At 36.0% G+C, this 17,947-nt stretch overlaps 1 protein-coding gene across 1 annotated transcript in view; it reads left to right on the forward strand.

Moving 5' to 3' along the window:
• Ptp36E (protein tyrosine phosphatase 36E) overlaps positions 1-17,947 on the forward strand; it is a gene marked incomplete at its 5' end in the record, with an annotated part of 274,732 nt that overhangs the window by 114,795 nt on the left and 141,990 nt on the right. The window lies entirely within an intron of this gene.

The raw sequence follows: 17,947 nt of genomic DNA on the forward strand, positions 1-17,947 counted from the left end.
ACAGGGATTGGCAAAAATGAATGGATTGAAAAAATAGCTCCAATAAGGGTGTTTTGACCAATTTACTTGCTGACACAAAGGAACCATGACTGTTTGGAATTGACCTTAATAGGATTCTGTGTGCCAAAGCAATTTTGCATCTATCACAGAGTATGTATTTTAACCTTATAAGTGGATAATTATAATAGATTTACTATGTGTTCTTCCCATACAAAACTTTACCTTATTAAAGTCTTGGGGGTGGGGGTGGCGTAGTTGGCAGAAGGAAGAAAACTTTAGCGTAGACAGTAGAAGAGGGGAGGCTGAGGTTGGAGACTCATCTTATACGGGTTGCAACTTCGCCTATCTCCTCCGTTCCCGATTTAGGAGATCAGACAGACTCATTAGGCTGTATAATGTTGTACCGTTTGATATGTAGAAGACGTTAAAATATTCAAAAATCCTATTTACTTTCATTTATTGCAGGATTGATTTCATAAATTTTAGAAGGGTGAGCCCCCTGGCTCATCATTTTGGGTGAGCCTCAACTCATAATATACAATTTTGCTTAATTGTTCAGTGTTATGTGCATATATTGTTCTATATATGTTATTTTGAGTTATACTTTTATCGCATTGCGTTCATTTTAAGGCTTGAGATAAAAACTGAAACCATAGCGGAGACAGTGGTGGGGGGAAGTCTCCCCCCTCACATGCATAATTTAGCAGCCACAGAGAAAGTAAAACAAATGAAGTTAGTCTGTATTTTGAAAATGTCTTTTTTCAAAAGACACGAACAAAATCGTCTAAAGGAACCTGAAGTGCTATCTCTGACATTTCCGTTGATTCTTTATTCCCGTTACTTTCAGATGTAAAATTTAGAATACTATCGAATGGGTTTAGTCGTCCCCTCCCTGAATAATTCACATTTGAAAGACCCACCCCTGGTAAATTCTTCCCCCCTCAAAGAATATTCTTTTCCTGCTGATAATTCCCCCGCGTTAAATTCCACCCAGCAGAGATTTCCCAGCCGTGGAATATGCTCCCCAAACATATTACCATCAGATAATTTCGGATATTTATAAAAATGGAAGCTGAAATTTCTACTCAACTTTTTAGGTAAGAAGCAATTCTATAGCGTTACTTAAGTAAAGAGCCATAAGGGTTCAATGAATTAATACTTATTTATTTTTCCAGGGGCACTGTATATGGAAGAAGTGGTTGCATAAACTATGGAACGGGGTTCATTGAATTACAAATTAAAAGTTATAGTGCCCTTACACCAGGGGCGGATCCAGGGGTTTTTAGGGGGAAGCGCAAAATAGGTTGATCCGATAAAATTCCGTTAGGAGGAAGTTTAATTAACGCAATCTTGCGTTAATTAAGTAGGTTACATTACTTTAGACTACGTTAGGGGGAGGGGCACCCCCCTCGCCCCTCCTCTGGATCCGCCACTGCCTTACACTCTCTGTTTCTTTCCTTGTTAGGGAGGAGAGCAGATGCCTAATAGGTGTGTGTTAATATCAAAACATTGTAACTCTCATTTGGCCTTCAGGTATAAACAGAATTAGTTCAAAGGGAGGGGTGGAGAAAAGGGCGTGGGGGGGGGGGGTTTGCCCTTAGATCGATTTTGACGCGTAAGAACTGGACTACAACTTCCAATTTCCAAACAAAAGATCCCTCTCTGATGTTTATCCGAGAATCCCTTCCTGCCCCAAGACCCTGGGGGGTTTTGTCGACGCCAGAGTTTTGTTACTTAACCTTTCAACTATTTTTAGCAAAAATTTTATCTGATGCATTTAGGGCATAGAGGAGGGGGGGGGGGCTAGCTGCCCACCAATCTTTTTTTACTCTTAAAAAGTGAACAAGAACTATGAATTTCCAATCAAATGAGCATCTCTAAAGATTATACGAGTATCCCTTCAACAAAAAATAATATGAATGATTCGGAGAATCCTTAAATTACAACCCTTGCCCTGAGAGCTGTGGAGGAGTTGTCATCCTCAAAGACCTAATTTCCAGACCTTAAAACTACGTTTAATAAAACGGCTGTCTCAAAATTTTGATTGGATGTGTTTGGGGAAAAGGTGGGTGTGAGAAGGGGGTTAGATACCCTCAAATCACTTTCGACTATTAAAAACTGCTCTAGCACTTTGAATTTCCAATCGAATGAGCCTTTTTTGAAGTTTCTTTGACACCGCCTACTATAAAAACCTGATATGCCCCCAGGGTATAACTTAAAACCCTTGCCTTGAGGGTTGTGGGGGAGTGTCCTCCCCAAAAGCATATTTTCTAACTGAAAAACAACTACGTTGAACAAAATGGCTATCTCAGAATTTTGATTGGATGTGTTTGGGGGAATGATGGGCGTGGGGGGGGCTAGTTGCCCTTCAATCACTTTCAAATATTAAAAAGGGCACTAGCCCTTTGAATTTCCAATCGAATGAGCCTTTTTTGAAGTTTCTACGACAACGCCTTCTACAAAAACCTCATATACCCCCAGTGCATAACTTAAAGTCCTTACCCTAACGGTTGCTAGGGAGTGTCCTCCTCAAAAAAATATTTCTATGTGAAAATCAACTACGCTGAACAAAATGGCTATCTCAAAATTTTGATTGGATGTGTTTGGGGGAATGATGGAGGTGGGGGGGGGGCTAGGTGCCCTCCAATCATTTTTGACTATGAAAAAGGGCACTAGCCCTTTGAATTTCCAATCGAATGAGACTTTTTTGAAGTTTTTACGACAACGCCTTCTACAAAAACCTTATATGCCCCAGGGCATAACTTAAAACCCTTGCCCTGAGGGTCGTGGGGGATTGTCCTCCTCGAAAACATATTTTCTTTCTGGAAATCAGCTACGCTGAATAAAATGGCTATCTCTAAAATTTTGATTGGATGTGTTTGGGGGAATGATGGGCGTGGGGGGGGGGGGGGCTAGTTGCCCAACAAAAAATTTAGAAAAATAAAACGTGCACTAGCCCTTTGAATTTCCAATTGAATGAGACTTTTTTGAAGTTTTTACGACAACGCCTTCTACGAAAACCTTATATGCCCCCAGGGCATAACTTAAAACCCTTGCCCTGAGGGTTGTGGGGGATTGTCCTCCTCAAAACCATATTTTCTATCTAGAAATCAACTAAGCTGAAGAAAATGGCTATTTCAAAATTTTGACTGGATGTGTTTGGAGGAATGATGGGCGTGGGGGGGCTAGTTGCTTTCCAATCACTTTCGACTATTAAAAAGGGCACTAGCCCTTTGAGTTTCCAATCGAATGAGCCTGTTTTGAAGTTTCTACGACAACGACTTCTATAAAAACCTTATATGCCCCCAGAGCATAACTTAAAACCTTTGCCCTAAGGGTTGTGGGGGAGTGTCCTCCTCAAAAACATATTTTCTATGTAAAAATCAACTACGCTGAACAAAATGGCTATCTCAAAATTTTGATTGGATGTGTTTGGGGGAATGATGGGAATAGGGGGGAGTCTAGTTGCTCTCCAATTACTTTCGACTATTAAAAAGGGCAATAGCCCTTTGAATTTCCAATCGAATGAGCCTTTTTTGAAGTTTCTACGACAACATCTTCTACAAAAACCTTATATGCCCCAGGGCATAACTTAAAACCCTTGCCCTGAGGTTTGTGGGGGATTCTCCTCCTCAAAAACATATTTTCTAACTGGAAATCAACTACGCTGAACGAAATGGCTATTTCAAAATTTTGATTGGATGTGTTTGCGGAAATGATGGGCGTGGGGGGGGGGGGGAGGGCTAGTTGCCCTCCAACCACTTACGACTATTAAAAAAGGCACTATCCCTTTGAATTTCCAATCGAATGAGCATTTTTTGAAGTTTCTACGACAACGCCTTCTATAAAAAACTTATATGCCCCCAGGGCATAACTTAAAACCCTTGCCCTGAGGGTCGTGGGGGAGTGTCCTCCTCAAAAATATATTTTCTATTTGGAAATCAACTACGCTGAACAAAATGGCTATCTCAAAATTTTGATTGGATGTGTTTGGGGGAATGATGACCGTGGGGGGGGCTAGTTACCCTTCAATTTCTTTTGACTATTAAAAAGGGCACTAGTTCTTTGATTTTTCACTCGAATGAGACTTTTTGGAAGTTTCTATGACAACACCTTCCATAAAAATCTTATACGCCCCCACGGGCATATCTTAAAACCCTTGTCCTGAGGGTTCCGGGGGATTATCTCCTCAAAAATATATTGGCTATCTGGAAATCAACTACGCTGAACAAAATGGCCATCTCAAAATTTTGATTGGAAGTGTTTGGGGAAATGATGGGCGTGGGAGGAGGGGCTAGTTGCACTCCAATCACTTTCGACTATTAAAAAAGGCACTAGCCCTTTAATTTTCAATCGAATGAGCCTGTTTTGAAGTTTCTACGACAACACCTTCTATAAAAAACTTATATGCCCCCAGGGCATAATTTAAAACCCTTGCCCTGAGTGTTGGGAGGTAGTGTCCTCCTCAAAAATATATTTTCTATGTGAAAATCAACTACGCTGAACAAAATGGCTATCTCAAAATTTTGATTTGATGTGTTTGGGGAAATGATGGGCTTGGGGGGGCTAGTTGCACTTCAATCACTTTCGACTATTAAAAAGGGCACTAGCCCTTTAATTTCCAATCAAATGAGCCTGTTTTGAAGTTTCTACGACAACGCCTTCTATAAGAACCTTATATGCCCCCAGGACATAACTTAAAACCCTTGCCCTAAGGATTGTGGGGGAGCGTCCTCCTCAAAAATATATTTTACACCTGGAAATCAACTACGCTGAACAAAATGGCTATCTCAAAATTTTTGATTGGATGTGTTTGGGGGAATGATGGGCGTGAGGGGGGGTGACTAGTTGCCCTCCAATCATTTTCGACTATTAAAAAGGGCACTAGAACTCTCGATTTCCAATTGAATTAGCCCCTTTGAAGTTTCTAAGACGACCCCTTCCATACGAAGTGCCTCTGGGAAAAAAAATAATAATAAAACATTGGAGCCGTATGGCCTTTACTATAGGCAACGCTACAGCGTTGCCTCTGATCACAGGGCGAAGTTTTTTGTAGTCAATACAAGGTATCCTTCGCCAGCAGCCGAATCTGTAACGCTTCTGCAAATTTTAATAGAGAATCTATAGACTAGTTCCAAAAAAACTGATCCACTCAAATCTCGTTGCACGGGGTCTCAGAAATACCTTTAAGAGATTTAATAAAAAAAAACAAGTTATTTTTTAACTGAAAGTAAGGAACGACATTAAAACTTAAAACAAACAGAAATTATCCCGTATATGAAAGGGGCTGTCCCCTCCTTAACGCCTCGCTCTTTACACTAAAGTTAGACTCTTTCTCACAGCTCTATTTTGTAAGATAATAAAAAAACTTAGCGTAAAGAGCGAGGCGTTGAGGAGGGGACAGCCTTTTTCATATACGGAATAATTTCTGTTCGTTTTAAGTTATAATATCGCTCCTTACTTTCAGTTAAAAAAAATTATTTTTTTGTATTGAATTTCTGAACGTTTTTGAATTAATGCAGCTTTGATTTTGGTTCACCGTACATGAATAATTAGAATGAAATTTGCATATTAATTTTGCTTGTTTTGGCTAAATGGCTTTCTCAAAATTTTGTTCTGGTGTGACTTACGAATCAACTTACGTAACGAACTTATATATTTGTATGTTTTTATTACGTATATTAGGAAGTTTACCCCTATTCAATACCTCCCTCTTTACGCTTAAGTTGGAATATTGTTCGAATCACAAAGCCCTGAATCACAAAGGCCGGTTAATTAGAATAGATAGCTCTTTTGAAAGTACTAAAAAAAACTTTAGCGTAAAGGGCGAGGTGTTGACTAGGGGGTGAAACCCCTCATAGACGCAATAACTTCTGTTTGTTTTAAGTTTTAATTTTGATCCTTACTTTCAGTTGAAAAAACTTGTTTTTTTTATTTAATTTCTGACCGTTTTTTAAATAATGATGGGAAATCCGGCACCGCTTCTTAGAAATGTCCCATCCCCCAAGGAAAAATCCTTCTTGGAAAGATCCTCCCCCGTAGCCCCCTCCTACGACTCCCCCCCCCACCAGAAAAAAATATCTCCTGAAACATCTGTATGCTTCTTCCCATTAACCAATACTATACAATGGGCAAAGTTCATAACTTGCAGCCCTTTCCCCGGCAACTGTGGGGGATTAAGTCATCTTCAAAGACATATTTATTAGATTTTCGACTATGCTGAACAAAATGGCTATCTTAAAATTTTGATTGGGTGACTTCGGGAAAAAAATGTGCGTGGGAGGGGGCCAAGTTACCCACCAATTGTTGTGGTCGCTTAAAAAGGGCACTAAAAATTTCAATTTCCGTTCAGATGAGCCCTCTCATGATATTCTAGGACTACTGGATCGACACGATCATCCCTAGGGAAATAAAAAAAAACAAAAAAACAAACAAATAAACACACATCCGTGATCTTTCTTTTGGCAAAAAATACAAAATTCCACATTTTTCCAGATAGGAGCTTGAAACTTCTGTAGTAGGGTTGTCTGATACGCTTAATCCGATGATGTGATTTTCATTAAGGTTCTATGTTTTTTAGGGGTTGTTTCCCCCTTTTTCTTGAAAATAAGGTAAATTTTCTCAGGCGAGGAACTTTTGATGGGTTAAACTAAATTTAATGAAACTTATATAGTATAAATCAGCATAAAAATCTGATTCTATTGATGCAACTCTTGGTATCAATATTCCAGGTTTTAGAGTTTTGGGTACTATTGAGCCGGGTCACTCCTTACTTATAGTTCGTTACCACGAACTTTTTGATTACCATGATATTAATGTCCGTGCCCAACATGAGTTTGCTTTTTTTTAGGCTAAATTGATCGATGAAAAGTGGAAACAACTCCCACGGAAAAACATTGGCCTGTTGCTGTTTTTAAATAGCCAGTAGTGTATTTTTTTTGTTCTTAACAAGAGTAACTTGAAGGCTGAAGCCGCGTTGATGTCCCATATCTTAAATTTTACTTATATATATATATATATATATATATATATATATATATATATATATATATATATATATATATATATATATATATATATATATATATATATATATATATATATATATATATATATATATATATATATATATATATATATATATATATATATATATATATATATATATATATATATATATATATATATATATATATATATATATATATATATATATATATATATATATATATATATATATATATATATATATATATATATATATATATATATATATATATATATGCTGTTTTTTTAAACTAATTATTGAATAATTAAATATCAAATTAATTTAAATTAAATATCAAGTAGTGTTATCAATGTATGTAAAGTATTTCTCATTCCAATATTTTAAAAGATATGTCCTTAAAACGCATTTGAAATAAAAGAAAATATAGTTGAAAAATTCAAGCTAAAGCGAGGATTGCTACTTATGCAAAATTCCATTCCTTCATAGGAGAGCAATCTCAGTTTCTTCTTGGTATTAAATTAAAAAGGTTTTTTTTAACACAAGTAAAAAGCGAAGCTATATCTTGAGCAGAGAAAACTAACAGAAATTACCAAGGGCTTATCAGATTATCAGAGAAACTATCAGAAATTATCATATCATCTATAATAAGAGCCGTTCTTAGGGGGGAAGGAGGTTAACCGGGTCAGCCGTCTCGGGCGCCGCACCTGGGAGATTGCCCGCTTTGATAAAAATTTTCATTTTGATTTTGCCTTTTTTAGATTATTTTGGGACAAGGTCCTTGTCCTTAGGGACAAGGAACCTCTTCCTTGTCCCAGGTGAATTGTACACCCCGGAGGCATATTTATCTTGCCTTTGTACAATTGTGGACGAAATGACTACTCAGAATTTTCATGAAATACATTTTAGGGAAATTGGTTATGGGGGGGGGGCTAGTTACCCTCCGATGACTTTTAGCTCGTCAAAAAAGAATTATAACTTTCAATTTGCAATCAAATAAGCCTCATCCAAAGTTTGTGAGACCACCCCTTCCATAGAAACCTTATATGCCCTGGGGTACTGGCTAAAACTCTTGCCCCCGAGCTTCGGGTGGTTGTTTCAACCCTGGAGGCATTGTTATATAGTCTTTTGGCCATTTTGAAAAAATTACTATCTCGAAATTTTGACCGGATGCAATTAAGGAAAAGAAGGAGCCGGGGGGGGGAATCTAGTTGCCCTCCGATCACTTTTGACTCTTAAAAGGGGTTACAAGATTCCGGGTTATAGCTTACAATCCTTTCCCCCAAGTTATAGTGGGGGGTTGTTTTAAACCTGGTGGCATTGATACATGATCTTTGGACTATTTTGAACTAAATGGCTATCTCAAATTTCGATCAGATATATGTTGGGAAAAGAGTGTGTGGGGAGAGGGAGGAACAGGTGACATTTAATTACTTTTGAATCTTAAAAATGGCACTAGAACATCCAATTTTCAATCAAATGAGCCCCCTCCGAAGTTTCTACGACCTGAGGCACAACTTACAATCCTTGCCTCCAAGCTCTGGGGGGCTTTGCCCACTCTGAAGGCTTTTTGTGTGGTCTTTGAATTATTTTGAAAAAAATAGCAATCTTAAAATTTCAATCAGATGCATTTGGGAAAACGAGGGTGTAGGGGGGGGGGGGCTAGTTACCCTCTGGTCACTTTTGACTCTTAAAAAGGGCAAAAGAACTTACCTATTTTCTATTCGAATGAGCTCCCTCCCAAGTTTATACGACCTCCCTTTCCATGTGAAGCACTTGTCAGAAAAAAACAACATTGAAGCCTTATTCTCTTTACTATAGGCAGAGCAGTTCCTACGGTTGGTGGCGGCAAAGGGCAAAATTAATTACAGCGCCCCCTCCCGACTAAAAAATCAGCTAAAAAGGCCACATCAAAATGAAAATTTTAATCAAAGCGGGCAATCTCCCAGCTGCGGCACCTAGGACGGCTGAACCGGATTTTGCAAAAAGCATATCCACCTTGTAAATATAGTAAAATGGGGGTCAGATCTAGTAATATATAAAAAATCTAGTTAATTTTTGCTAAAATCTAATAATTTGTTTGCCCTCTCATCTGAAAGCATTTTGTTGGGAAAATGTACCGGAGGCGATTGACTGTTGTCTCACTCTTCCCATGACATTTATTCTGTGGTCCCAAAACACGACAAAGTCATCTCTGTTACCGCGCTGTTTATATTAGTGCGAGAAAGAATTGGAATTTGAAAGAAAAAAAAAGAAAAACAACCCAGAAGTCCAGTCCATGGCATAGAAGAGGTAGAGGGGAGTATATTGCTTCTTCAGTTCAGTTAGTAAGCGAACCTTAACTAAAGAAAGGTTGGAATTAAAAATACAGACTGATGTGGGTGGCTAGTGGCTGTGCCCTATTTATTTTTTTAATCCATAAATAGCAAAAACTCAGAAAGAGCACTGCGATTCTGTACAAGTTTCAGCGTTTTATTTTAGTTAAGGTTATATTCCTAATATGTATCACACACTCAAGAATTAGTATAAAGCTTTTTGCATGGTCTTATTTTACACTTTTACTGTTTAATCTGACACTTTTTTAACTCAGAAAAAATCAATCTATGGTTAGTATTTCTGTCTTCTAGAAAGGTGTCTGTCTGGGCTCTGAGTGAACATCCGTTGGAATTAAAGCACTGACTTGACCTAAGTTTTTCAATATTTTTGATTACAGAAGATCTAAAAGATGTTCAGATTATACCAGTAAATAGAGGAAAGAATTAGCTGACAGCTGCAGACTGGTGTATTGAGTTTTGCAGAACTTGATCAGTCTTAGAGTAACAAGACAACCATTGCTAAAATTGTGTTTTGGTGGTTGCTTGTGTATTAAGCTCCTGTAACCTACATGCAGATGGGGGAGGGGTCGTCAACTGCTTTCAGCATAGAACTTGTCATTTCATAGAATGTGTACACGTTCCGAAACACCTACATGAGACACCTGCCTGATGTCCAAGAATGGCCTGCTGCATCCCCAGAATCAACTCTTAAACAGAAGAGAAAATAGAAACAAAAACCTAGGAAAAACTGGGTTTCGGTATAGCAAAAAGTGTGTAACAGTTATGCTAACAATGGGAACACATTTACTACATATTTGAAGGCAAATAAGCCGATTGGCCAAAAGAAATCATATTAAGATGTCGCACAAGCATAAAAAAAATGCGCATTAGCTACTTTTTAATTTTGTTTTCATTTTGATGACAAAAAGTATTTAATAGCTTTCTCACACCAATGAGCGTGTTACGAAGCGACACGCGCACTTTTTTGGCAACGTCTAGTAAAACGGAAGCCAATCTAGTAAATTTTTTCGCCAAAAACTAATAAATACCAAATAGTCAGAGTGGCAACGCTGACCTTGGATTGACTACAAAACTTCGTCCTATGATCCCCACAAAATGACTTGATTTTATTGTGGCTAATTCACAGGAACTGTCAGGGTATATACACATTTTTTTTTAAACGCGGATCAAGGTATTTTGCAATCGTCATCTTCTAGTAATAATCTATATTTATTATGAATAAAATTTTGATAGTTCAATAAGAATCTTGGGCTAGCAACTGGTTGCGTAATACTGCAGAGTTATTGTATCTTTGTACTTGTGTTTATCTTTGTCTTATAGTGCTATTTGATATTTTATCATTGTCAAGACCTAGTTTTCTTAGCTCGTCTCTCCATGGGCCTAGTCAAATATAGATATATATAAATATGAGTAATAAAACGATTGAACTTGAACTACAAGAGGTTGTTGTTTTATTTATTAAGTACTTCGAAGGTTTATTTTTTTTCTAACTTTTTTATCACCAAGACAGCTTGGCAGAATTTTTTGCCAAATATCTGCTTTTTATTTATTTCCATTTACTGGCTAAAAATTCGTAGCGTTTTTCTGTCTTTTTTTCATTTTTTTTCTTTATTTTTCATTCGTCATTGGAGCTAAGTTCTATTTATCTCTGTCAATAAGGAAAAACTATATAGCCCGTTTGTGGAAAAGCTGGAGCTTGTGCTTGAGAACCAATAAGATAAAAGGAAACTTATTAAACTGAATGACAGCCAAAGCTTAATTAGAAATTATGGGCTGTTATGGGCTATAGTTCCCCTGAGAGACATTACATAATACTATTTGAACTACAACAGGTTTAAATATGTGAATTGAAGGAACAGACATTCCACATGCCTATTCACACAATTAAATTGTGTGAATAGGCATGTTCTTTCTCTCTTACGCGTTTTTTCTCTCTTAAAGAGAGAAAAAACGCGTATCATCTAAATAAAACAGTTGAACAAAAACAAAAAAAAACAAGCAACTTTAAATAGTAAAAATCTGAATATTTCTCTCTTAAATTCTGTAAATAGAAAAACAGTATGGTCTAAGAAATTACTTAGTATGCTTATTTATCATGGAGGTTTTGCACCAAATTTATTGTAAGGTTCGTATTTCATATTGTATAATTAAACAGTAAACTCGATTCAATAAATTGATTTATAAATAATATTGCATTTCATTAAAGGTTGTTGAAGTAAAAACCTTTATTATTCTTATTTTTTCCATTATTTTCAGTTGTTAATGCTTTTATTGCAGTAGAAAAAAGTTTTTTGGACCACTCCAAATTCAATCAATGAATTAAAAATGTATTTTTTCCTGCAGTATTTTGTTTGTTAGTTAGTATTCATTTTTAAATTTTAAATAGGAATAAGCTCCTTGTTCCCCTTAGAAATCCTCTGTTTATTGTTTCTAAAATATATAGCACTTGTTGTCAAGGCCCTTGGAGATGTTCCAATTACTTTCCTATTCCATAGTGACACACAAAGAAACTTTAACAATTTGGAATTTAGCATAGGGAAGTGAAGGTTTTACTCTGTTTATGGCTGTTCAAAATAGTTGCAGACTAAACAATATAGTCTAATGGTAAGCTCGGATGCTTAGAATTTTGCAAATTCCTTTAAGATCTTGTAACTACTTTTAATTAGTATCTTTTAATTAGCATTCTTTTCTTTAGAATGAGAGGATCTAGAGCCTTTCCAGTTTTTTTTAATACCCGTATGGGATATCTTGAAAAAATTTCGACTGAAAAATATTGTAAAAATCCTTAGAGGACTTTTTAAAATTTTGCGCATCTACACTTACCCTTTTCAGTTTAAGGAAACTCCTTTCTCCATAGTATTTAGGCAATAGGAAGCCAAAACGTTTTAGGTCACAAATATATATAAAAAGACAAACACATAAAGGGAAAATATATAAAATTTACAAACTTTCAAAGCACACCCGGAGAGGAAAAAAAACTGAAAAATCAATAACAATAACTTTCAAATTTCGATCTTTATTTTTTATTGAAATTTTCAGTTTTAAAAAAATCCTTTTCCATGAGCAATTTGACAAAACAATTACAAAAATGCGTGAGTTTGAAAATCATAAAAAAAAGAGGAAATACAAATATGACTAGAATGTCAAGATACAAGTAAGTCAACATCTGAACGGTTCGATTACATTTTTGACATTTGAAACATGTGGAAACCAGTCATTAAACTATTAATTAATGTATGATAACTATATGATGATATATAATAAACTATTAATTGATATAATGATAAAACAAAGAAGCAACTATAGTCCTAATAACAATGACATTAATTTATTAGCCTTACGTCCACTTCTACAGAGCGAAGGTTTCTTGAAATGAACTGAAAACTAAGTATTTACTAAATTCGGTGTCCTAAGTGGAATTGGTGTAAAGTAATATAAGAAAAACACCTTCTAAGAATGATTACTATTTCTATTTAAGCCTACTTTGTTAGTAGTATGTTACCTTATACTTTGCCAACGCCCCCGTACCAAACAGGTTTTTCTGGTAGAACCTTATACTTGGCCAACGCCCCCGTACCAAACAGGTTTTTCTGGTAGAACCTTATACTTCTATGACGCCCCCGTACCAAACAGGTTTTTCTGGTAGAACCTTATACTTCTACGACGCCCCCGTACCAAACAGGTTTTTCTGATAGAACCTTATACTTTACGACGCCCCCGTACCAAACAGGTTTTTCTGGTAGAGCCTTATACTTTGCTGACGCCCCTGTACCAAACAGGTTTTTCTGGTAGTCCTATTCTACAGGGGCATTACACCTTTGCCAAGAGATTTACGCAATTTCTAGTTCAAGGTATATACATGCCTTTTTTTAGTGATAAACCAAAGCCAGCACGTCTTTTTTTTACTGTTATGCAATTATTTTTTGTATATATTCAGGTTACAAATTAGGTTCTTCAACAGTTTTGAATAGTTCATTCAACTTAGCACTACTGACATTTTTTGTGAACATTTACAAAGAAATGGATAATTCCAAGCAACTTCTGGTGAGTAAAATTTTCTCATTATTATTATAATAAAAAGAAATTTTTTCATCATTAATTTAAGGAAGAAAATCTTTCCTTACACTGTGTGGTTACCTCTTTTAAAAAGCTTCCTTCATCATTAAATATTAAATGATTCCATGTATTTCAATTTTAGTAAATATTCAAAAAAGAGAGGCATGTTCACTTTGATTTTGGTTCATTGTATATGAAAAATTAAAATAGAATGGCAGAAACAACCACTTTGCTACTGATTAATCTTTTTGACTACTTAATACAGACAATAGAACTAAGGGTACTTATGCGCTTAGAAGCCTATTGTTTAGGAGCTGAAACCTCTACATAGTTCTCTTATAGGCTGAAATTTACGGTGTGATTTTTATCAAGATCAGTGGGCCTTTTTAGGGATGGTTTTTGAAAATCAGGAAATTTTTTAAAAAAGTGCTTAGCTTTCGATCGGTAATTTGGGGTTAGAATAAAATGTTGATTCTTTTAATGTATTAATTGTTACAAAAGCTTCCTTTTTAGAGTTTCGTTTAATATTAGCCTGATTTGTTCCTTACTTATAGTTCGTTACCATGTACTGTTTGAAAATGTATTTCACTGATATTTTAGATCATAGTAGTCTAATGGTGCTTTTAGTCTTTAGAAGAAGAACCAAAACAATTTAGAATCTATGCTGCTTACCTTAGTTTAAGAGCTGAAAGTCATTATAAAAAATCTAAATTTGTAACAATGAGTATTTTATTTTTATAATAAATTAAAATTTAAATATTTATTTAATTGAATGAAAAAAAAATTCCAGCTCCCCTTATTTTAACCCAAGTTTTTTAATGCTAAAATGAACAAATATCGCATCTTGTTTTAATCAGAATAATCTATTGATTATTATTCTTAATTAACCCAGGATAAAACTGGATACTGTCTCCCTGCCGGCCTTTTAGCAGAAAAAAACTCATCGGACAATATATTAGAATCAGAAAAAAAAGGCTCAAGCAAGTTTTTTTAAAAATTCATGGCAAGCCCAGTTTTTTTCGGACTAAGATTAAGTTGCTCAAAAAAGTAATTGAAAACCCCTGATTTTGAAATCAAGATGTTTTTTACACTACTTTAGATGCCTAACATAAACTGAATTATTTTCCAAACCCAAAATGCATTTTTTTTTCATGCTAAATTTTTGTCTTTTTTTTTAAAGGAAGAAGATACGTGCTATAATGCCCCTCTGGAAAAGAAAGCGAGATGGAGCGAACCTGCATTAATGCAAGCCACAAGGCCATCTATTATCAAATACGCTGGTATAATTACACATGACCTGGACCATCCAATGGCCGCGAATCTTTTAATGCCAGGGTCCTCTGACCCCAGTGTTAGCTCCACGCAAGCTGGAAGGAAGTTGAAAAGGGAATGGACAGCTTCACATAATGCCTCAGCCTCATCAGATCAAGATAGGGGGGACACTCCTCTTCAAGCCATACCAGGTACTTCTGATGTGCAGCCAGAACTTGTAAATTTATATATTTTTTTTCCTTATTTTTTTAAAAATAAGACAAAATTTTCTCAGGCGCATAGCTTTTGATGAGTAAAACTTAAAATTTTTTTCTAAACTATTTCATTTTATTTCAATAACCAAATTAGTAGTATATAAATGAGTGTTTATAACTCTGGAATAGCATATCATGAATTTCTAAAAAAAAAACCTTAACTTGTAACTTCTAACCAAGACGCATTCTAATTCAATAATTCCAATATTCCTTTTAAAAACAAAAACTTAACTATTTGAAAAACAAACAATTCGCTGTTTCACAAATCGTTCTCTAACTGCCGTTTATTTTGTACTAAGCTCTTGGCTATATCCGATGTTTTATCAAATTATTCCCATCGCTACTTTATCCACTTTGAATTTTAAGTAGGTTCCTTGTAACAGGATGTCTATTTGCGATAAGAAAGTCTTTTTTTTTAATAATCTCTAATTATGTCTTTCACCATGACATGAAGAAAACATTATTCTGAGCGAACTCATCTATTTACGTTGAAAGATGCATTCCAGAAAGAATTTGAGGCTGTTCTATTTGAACAGTGTTGTGAAGTCCGATATCTCAACTCGAAAGGGCATCGATCCTCCTACCTCAAAGGAAGCTCCGGGTTCCCAAGGGATCCTCCCCGGGAGGGGTTGGGGGGGGGGGGGTAACTTTTTAGTTAAAAAAAAATTGTTTTAAAAAAAAGAAAAAAAGAAAAGTGTGTTATAATTGTGATAAAACTTTCGTCAAAAAGAAAGAACTTAATCCATTCATTTTCTAGTTTCAGGGGGAAGCTGTGAAAACTTCTGCCTTCCCTGGTCCAGGACTTCAAAGTATTATGGGTAATTGCCCCCTCTCTTCGGATGATGTTAGTGAAGGTACGTTATTTGATATCCCCCTGGATTTTCAATTTACAGCTGAAGAAATGGACAGTCTTATGCAAATTGTTGGGCCTAATTCTTCCGAGGACATTTTTAACAGCAACTTTACTATTAGTGAATTGAGTCCTGAACAAACAGGGACAGGACATGAAAAAAGTGCTATGTCCCCGGAATTACGTGAATTTTATTTGTTAGAATCTGCTCTGAGCCATTTGCAAACATACAGGGTAGATTTTAGCCTTCCCGAGGAAAACGCTGGCATTATTTTAAATGACCCTGTGAAAGTTCTCCATGGCTATATCGACAAAATTGGAGCAAAAATTGAGATTCAGATCCAGAATTGGGGAGGTCGAGGGGGAATTAAAGTATCGGTAAATCAAAAAGTTTACTTACAAAAGGGGACATCCGGGGACATTTTTTATTTTCATTTTTCTACCGGGAATCAGAATTTTTACCCAGGTCTAAACGAATTTGAAGACAACTTTTTCAACTGGGTGAATAAACTAATTTAAACTTTGGATACGTTTAGCGAGAGGGGGAGTGGGTCCACAATTTTATACATTGAATGTATGGATCTGAATCTCAGTAGATTTAAAAAAAACTTTATGTTAAGGGGTGGGCTAGGTAAAACAATAAAATACCACCCAGATTTTCCGATTACGAGTGAAGTTCATAGCTACCAATTTGAAGGAGGGCTTCAAAGTTTTAGGTACGCGTTTTTAGCGGTAGCCTAAAAAACATTTAACAAAGAGTAAACAATGAAAAATCTTGACAAACTTGCTCGTAACGGTGTAAAAATTTGCCATAAATTAAATTTTTTTTTTTTTGTGGTTATGTATCGGGTTCCATTGAAATAATTAACAATATGCTAGAACGCAAATGAAATTCTTGGGGGGGGGGTGCTTGTTCTTCAATTCGAAACTGAATTTGTAGTTAGGAGAAAAAACCGACTAAAAAAGAGGTTTTGTACTCAGTGAGGACACCGATCGTGGAAAATGTTAAAAATTTTATATGGGTGATTTACGAGCCTCCCAAAGATATAAATTCTTATGGTCATTTTTTCCCCGTCACTGCGATAAGTCGACTATTATCTCAAGGTGTGAAGAAAGGAGAACGTTTCTATTGCCCCATGTGCCTTTCCCCATTCACATCTGAGCGAACGTTTTCAGATCACATGAACCATTGCAAAATTCATGGAAATAAAATAATTGACATGCCGGCAGAAGGCAAAGACACTTTACAATTTAAAAATTTCCAAAATTCTCTTCTACAATCTGACAAAGTGTCTTTGGACTGTGAAACAAGACTGGTTGAGGTATTGAACCCATCAAGGCCAAATATAGTCAAAGAACACAAACTAGTTGCGTGATCCTACGCACATACCCGTCGCGACTGCAACAATGTAATGCAATTGGAAGAGTTTTTTTACTATGGACGAGGAGGGCAGTATGGAAAAGCTATTGGTTTCTTTAATAAAAACGGCAAACAAGGCAATTTCACGATTACGTCATACCAATTATCCAATGAAATTTTCGGATAAAGAGCCACTAGCACTGGAAAAAGGGACAATTTGCTGGGTATGTAGGGGTGTTCTTGCCCCAAAAGACGCGGTGCAGGATCACGACCAACTTATTGACCCCAAGTCAACGTGAAAAAGTGACTTTCGAGGGTGGGCTCACAATTCATATAATTTAAAAATTAAACAACAACTTTTTCTCCATGTTTTAATGAATAACTCTAACTACGATCTAAATTATGTGCTACCTGCGTTGGCATATCTTCAAAGAAATGGAACAATAGATGATGATGCATGAGTGATAGACAGCTTTACGTACAAAATCATACCTAAATCATCCGAAAAGTTGCTTAATTTGGCATTTATGTTGCAATTTGTTGAAGCCGGCGTTGAGAACACGAATAAAATTCACTTTTTAGATTCCTAGAGTTTTTTCCCCAAATCGTTGCGTGAATTTATTCAAGCGCAGAATAATTAGGACGGCTGCAATGCTTTCCTCCTTCTCAAGCGACAATTTCCAAATTGTTTGTATGATTTGTTAACAGTCAAGGGCATCTATCCTTATGACCATTATTGTTCCTTATCGAGATTTGCCGAGGAATCTATTCCTCCCATTGAATCGTTTTATGACAGTCTTCACGATCATAGTT

The sequence above is a fragment of the Artemia sp. Qi Xiang Cuo genome, chromosome 14 (genome assembly GCF_049724085.1).
Source record: "Artemia sp. Qi Xiang Cuo chromosome 14, ASM4972408v1, whole genome shotgun sequence".
In the NCBI taxonomy this organism is placed as follows: domain Eukaryota; kingdom Metazoa; phylum Arthropoda; class Branchiopoda; order Anostraca; family Artemiidae; genus Artemia; species Artemia sp. Qi Xiang Cuo.